Genomic DNA, 6,577 nt, shown 5'->3' on the forward strand with positions numbered 1-6,577 from the left:
GTTAGCTGGAAATCTCAGCTTTCATGCTTTTTTAAGTAAGTTTCTAGCCTTCATGGTTGCAGAGACTGAAAATATGATCCGAGTGCACCCTAAATGGTCAGGAACCAGAAGACAAATAAAATGAACTCAAAAATCTCGTGATTTTTAAGTCTCTCGTGATTTTTGAATATGATGAGTAGTCCAGGGTGCAGCAGACAGAATTAGAATTTAGGGGCTGGTTCAAAGTCCACTGAAGTCAATGAAGGTCACATTGATTTCAAGGGCTTTAGATCAGGCCCTCATTCTGCAGCTAGATGGTCATGAGACGGTCAATGTTTTGCTTTTTACATAACACCTCCCCATATTTCATAGTCTGACAACGTTCATTCTGGACCGAGTATCCCTTGTAGTTAATGCTGATAGCGATTTGGTGTCACACCATTATAGAGTCTGGAAAGAGAAAGTGGGCGTGTGAGTGGTCCAGCGCTGCCATCCAGAGGAATTAAGCTGCTACTGCAGCCTCTCACCTGACCAGTTTGCACAAAATAAACATTTAGCAAGGATTGTATAGACAGGAGCAAATTATGCATTATATAAAACATGCTCAGCATCACGGGGGGTTAGTCCTGCCGAAAGCAGAATGATCAAGAAAGAATAAACATCATGGTTAGCGGCTGTATCCCTCAATTCCCAGTAAAAACCGGCAGTGGCAGATTCAAATTAATATGATAGATGAGGGTATAACTGAGTGTGAGGGGGTGATATTAAGAAAATGTGGTCCAAGCATCATGAAAAGCCTGACAAAGTGGTGTCTGAGGCTGTAGAATAATCTCCCCTGGGAAGTGGTGGAAACCCTTTTGCTTAGGACTGCTAAAACAGGAAACATACTGTAGGAAGCAATGGTATTGGCAGAGAGAGACTGGGTGATGTAATAATATTCTAATTTAATTTCTATGTCCACATCCATAATCTCCACATCTCTATGCATCCGAAGAAGTGAGGTTTTTACTCACGAAAGCTTATGCCCAAATAAATCTGTTAGTCTTTAAGGTGCCACCAGACTCTTTGTTGTTTTTGTAGATACAGACTAACACGGCTACCCCCTGATACTTCACATCCATAATATCCTCCTCGTATTTTTGGCTGCCTTTCCCTCAGTGTAGGATCTATTAATTTTATCTTCTTCACATCATTCATTTTTAATCTTGAAATGTCCTTGCATGTGTCATCGTTCATAATCCCAAAGTGTCATCAGCCAGATCCGCAGCTGGTGTAAAGCACCATAGCTCGGGATCTGGCCCAATAACATCAAAGTAAAACTATTTCCCCATGCTTATTCCCCTCCCCCCCTCCCCAGTTCCTCATATCTTCTTGTCAATTGCTGGAAATGGGCCGTTTTCATTACCACTACAAACAGTTCTTTTTCTCTTCTACTGATGATAGCTCACCTTAACTGATCACTCTCGTTAGAGTATGTATGGTAACACCCATTGTTTCATGTTCTCTGTGTATATATATATAACTTGGTACTGTATTTTCCACTGCATCCATCCGATGAAGTGGGCTGTAGCCCACGAGAGCTTATGTTCAAGTACATTTGTTAGTCTCTAAGGTGCCACAAGTACTCCTGTTCTTTTTGCGGATACAGACTAACACGGCTGCTACTCTGAAACTTATTGTATGAGTCGATATCTCTATTTTTATTTTGCTTTATATTTTCTTTATATTTCTCTGGTCAAGTTTTGTCTAAAAACCAAGAATTATTTTGCTTCTGCTCATTTCTCCCTGCCCAGCATTTCTATGTGCTTTTGTATGCTTCCCCGTGGTTATGTTCCATTTCTCTTGACTGTGTCATGGAAGGTGCATGATGGAAATTTTTCTCCATCCTTTGTATCGCTCTCTTCCAGCATATGTTACATTTTGTCAGTATTGTCTATCATTTTTCTCTTTTGTTTTTCTGGAGTTCTTGTTTTATTATTTTATATGCTGCATTTTGTAACAATTATTTTAGCTATTTCGGGTTATCTGCTCTCCCATTTTGTATGCTGTTCTGTTTCCTTTCTTTACCTTACACTGGTTAGTCCCTTACTACATTATATTATTTGTATTTCAGTCGTGCCTATAGGCACCTACTGAGATGAGCACTCCATTGTTCTATGCGCTGTACAAACCCAGTGTGAGAGAGAATCTATGGCTCAGAGCACTTGCAGTCTAAATAGACAAGACAGATGAAGAATGGGAGGGGAAACAAAGGCACAAAGAAGTAATCTGACCAAGGATGTGCATTAGTTCAGTGGCAGGGCTTGGAATGGAACCAAGGGCCCTGAGTCTCCATTGCGCTATGCCTTGTATTGTCATTTATATCAGTGCAAAGTGAAGGAGCGTTTTACACCCACCTCACTTTGCACTGGTGTAAATGACCACACAAGGTGCATGGCAATGGAGAATCAGGCCCTGCAGTCCCTGGCTCCCAGTTTGGTACCCTATCCACCACACTATGCTTCGGCCTTCATATGGAATATACGTCAATGCATCTTCTCCCCAGTGCTCAAACATTTATCTCCCTTATGTAGGTTGAATTCACTATAAAATAATATTTGGCATTTCTATAACACTTTTCACTTAGGGACCTCAAAACACTTTACACACATTAGAGTTCACCCTTTTAATCCCTTCTGAATGAAGTGTCCTACTCCACTGGGGCCGCAGCACAGACATACACAACCCTTGGCATGCTACGCACCCCAGCAATTCACACACACTAGCCACTGAAGACCACCAGTAAACAACCCCCAGACATCACAGCCCACCCCTGCCTGGACTACATCTAATGCCCAACACACCCACCTCCCCAGAACTCCACCCCACTGTGACGTTGTGCAGTCTATATGGTTTTATAAAAACTTGATAATAAGTCAATATAATGTAACTGAGATAGTTTTAGAGAAAATACGGTAATAAGTGAATGTAACGTAACTGGGATATGCTTCATGCAAAAGGTCTCTTGTAAGGTATCATTACAAAGTTTATAATCTACTGAGTATGATCATCTGATTTGTATAAATGTACCACTCTTGTATCTAAAACTAGAAATATAAAATGTAACTCTGAGGGCCTATTGTATTTGTGTAAAGTGTGGACCATTAATGATGGTTTGGAATCTTGATGACTCCCATTGTCTGCAGATGGCTGTATTTACCTGTGAGTCTCCCTGTATATGTGTGTGCTGGCAAGTGAGTAATGAAGTCTTGCAGTGACATGTGATCATGTCACCTGAACTGGAATCCATCTTTAACCTGGTGCTTTTCCAGTGAGGGGGGGTGGAACCCCAGAGAGACAAAGAGTTCCCGCCTTATGCAAAAGATATATAAAGGGGGGAAGAGAAGAGAGAGAGAGAGGAGCCATCATGAAGAATCCCCTAGCTACCACCTGAGCTGCAACAAGAGCTGTACCAGGGGAAAGAATTGTGCCCAGGCCTGGAAGGTGTCCAGTCTGAGAAAAAACTTACTGAAGCATCTCTGAGGGTGAGATTATCTGTATTCAGTTTGATTAGGCATAGATTTGCGCATTTTATTTTATTTTGCTTGTGACTTACTTTGTTCTGTCTGTTACTACTTTGAACCACTTAAATCCTACTGTCTGTATTTAATAAAATCACTTTCTATTTAGTAATTCACTCAGAGTATGTATTAATACCTGGGGGAGCAAACAGCTGTGCATATCTCTCTATCAGTGTTATAGAGGGCGAACAATTTATGAGTTTGCCCTGCATAAGCTTTATGCAGGGTAAAACGGATTTATCTGGGTTTAGACCCCATTGGGAGTTGGGCATCTGAGTGCTAAAGACAAGCACACTACTGTGAGCTGTTTTCAGGTAAACTTGCAGCTTTGGGACAAGTGATTCAGACCCTGGGTCTGTGTCTGGAGCCAGACAGGAGTGTCTGGCTCAGCAAGACAGGGTGCTGGAGTCCTGAGCTGGCAGGGAAAACGGAAGCAGGGGTAGTCTTTGCACATCTGGTGGCAGCTCCCAAGGGGGTTTCTGCGATCCAACCCGTCACACCCACCATGCACCATAATCTGCCACCTAGTACCCCACCAATCCAGAGGCCTGGCTCCATCCCCACTATTAACATCACTGCTAAGCCACTATGGAGCCTTGTAAGGAGGGACATGCTGCTGCTGGGAAGCTCCTAAGGCCTGGCTCCACCTCTGAAAATGATAGACTACAGGGGGTATCTGTGTGCTATACTGGCTGCCGTTGGGGTTTTGCTGTTGTTGGGGGTTACTTACTACCTCATCCCTGTCTTCCTGGCCCACTGAAATACTGCTGTCGTAATTACTTCCCTGACCAGGCTTCTAGTAGTGGGAGGGATTTTAAAAACACTTTCTCTTCAGGGAAAGCCACGATCTATCAACTTACATGCCCCCCATCACTGAAGTGTCCAGCAGTCACTAAGGAAGTTTTGCCATCACCACACCCCTGAGGCAGGGCAGTGTTATTATCCCCATGTTACAGATGGGGAACTGAGGCACAGACAGACTATGCAACTTTCCTAAAATCACACAAGAATTGAATGTGGGTCTCCACATTTATCACAAGACCAGCATCCTTCCTCCCTAGGTAGTTGGGGCTCCCCTCCCATTGGGACACTGAGGAATGGCTTCTCTGAGACTGTATTGGAGGGCTGTTCCTCATGTATTAATTATGATTCTATTTCCTTTTCTGCATTGAAGCCTCTATTTTCTTGTGGTTGGTTGCAAGAGCCCATGTTTTATATCTATATTATGTGGCCAATATTGGTTAGAAACCCAGGTAAGGTCAATCCTCAGAAGAGAGACCCTATTCAGTCCCCAAGAGAAACTATATCATTATAGTCAAGTATCAGGGGGTAGCACTGCATCCGAAGAAGTGAGGTTTTTACTCACGAAAGCTTATGCCCAAATAAATGTTAGTCTTTAAGGTGCCACCAGACTCCTTGTTGTTTTTATATCATTATAGGTGAAACAAGCCATTGACTTTAAGAGACCAGGCCTCAGTGTCTTGAGAATGTGAGAGAGCACAAGGAAGTCCCTGGTCTTGTACTTGCAGTACGTTATTCAGCCACTAGACGCTGCGGTGTGCTGTCTGGAATACGAGCTAGGAGGTGGTTCCTGGAGACCAAGCTGGGACTGGAGCTGCGTGGAAGCTTGTTTGTCTGTACGGGGCAGCCCCTTTCTTAGTAAACACCTGCGCTGTACGGAGGGCTGGGATTCCACAGAGTGCGAGGGCGATATAGCCGTGTTCTGCAGACCTTCATACCGCTGGGAGCGGGTTCCAGAATTCCTGTGGGGAGGGGGGGGGCTCCCTGCTGACCTCACGGGCATGTCTACACTGCAGTTCAAAACCTGGGCCTGGCCTCTGCCGGCTCACTGCGGCTCGGGGGGCCGGGGCAGCGCTGTGCTCGGGGGGCCGGGGCGGCGCTGTGCTCGGGGGGCCGGGGCGGCGCTGTGCCCGGGGCGGCGCTGTGCCCGGCGGGCCGGGGCGGCGCTGTGCCCGGGGGGGCCGGGGCGGCGCTGTGCCCGGGGCGGCGCTGTGCCCGGCGGGCCGGGGCGGCGCTGTGCCCGGGGGGCCGGGGCGGCGCTGTGCCCGGGGGGTGGGGGCGGCGCTGTGCCCGGGGGGCTGGGGCGGCGCTGTGCCTGGGGGGCCGGGGCGGCACTGTGCCCGGGGCGGCGCTGTGCTCGGGGGGCCGGGGCGGCGCTGTGCCCGGGGCGGCGCTGTGCTCGGGGGGCCGGGGCGGCGCTGTGCCCGGCGGGCTGGGGCGGCGCTGTGCTCGGGGGGCCGGGGCGGCGCTGTGCCCGGGGGCTGGGGCGGCGCTGTGCCCGGCGGGCCGGGGCGGCGCTGTGCCCGGGGGGCTGGGGCGGCGCTGTGCCCGGGGGGCCGGGGCGGCGCTGTGCCCGGGGCGGCGCTGTGCCCGGGGGGCCGGGGCGGCGCTGTGCCCGGGGGCTGGGGCGGCGCTGTGCCCGGGGGGCCGGGGCGGCGCTGTGCCCGGGGCAGCGCTGTGCCCGGGGGGCTGGGGCGGCGCTGTGCCCGGGGGGCCGGGGCGGCGCTGTGCCCGGGGGGCCGGGGCGGCGCTGTGCCCGGGGCAGCGCTGTGCCCGGGGGGCTGGGGCGGCGCTGTGCCCGGGGGGCCGGGGCGGCGCTGTGCCCGGGGCGGCGCTGTGCCCGGGGGGCCGGGGCGGCGCTGTGCCCGGGGGCTGGGGCGGCGCTGTGCCCGGGGGGCTGGGGCGGCGCTGTGCCCGGGGGGCCGGGGCGGCGCTGTGCCCGGGGGGCTGGGGCGGCGCTGTGCCCGGGGGGCCGGGGCGGCATTGGGGCCGGGGCGGCGCTGTGCCCGGGGGGCGCTGGGCTCCCGCCAGGGGCGAGCTCCCAGCCATCGAACAGCCCCGCAGCCAGGCCCTGGGGGGCTGCTGGTCGCAGGGGCGCTGTGCCCCGCCAGGCCTGGTGCCCCGGGGCTGTGAGCGCCGGGACAGGCCCAGCTGGAGCGAGCCCCGGGAGTCAGAGCCGGTGGCCCCGGCTGCGCCTGTATCCCCCCCCCGCGGGAACCAGCCCGGCTACAGCCCAG

The sequence above is a fragment of the Malaclemys terrapin genome, chromosome 6, assembly GCF_027887155.1.
Source record: "Malaclemys terrapin pileata isolate rMalTer1 chromosome 6, rMalTer1.hap1, whole genome shotgun sequence".
NCBI classification, from domain to species: domain Eukaryota; kingdom Metazoa; phylum Chordata; order Testudines; family Emydidae; genus Malaclemys; species Malaclemys terrapin.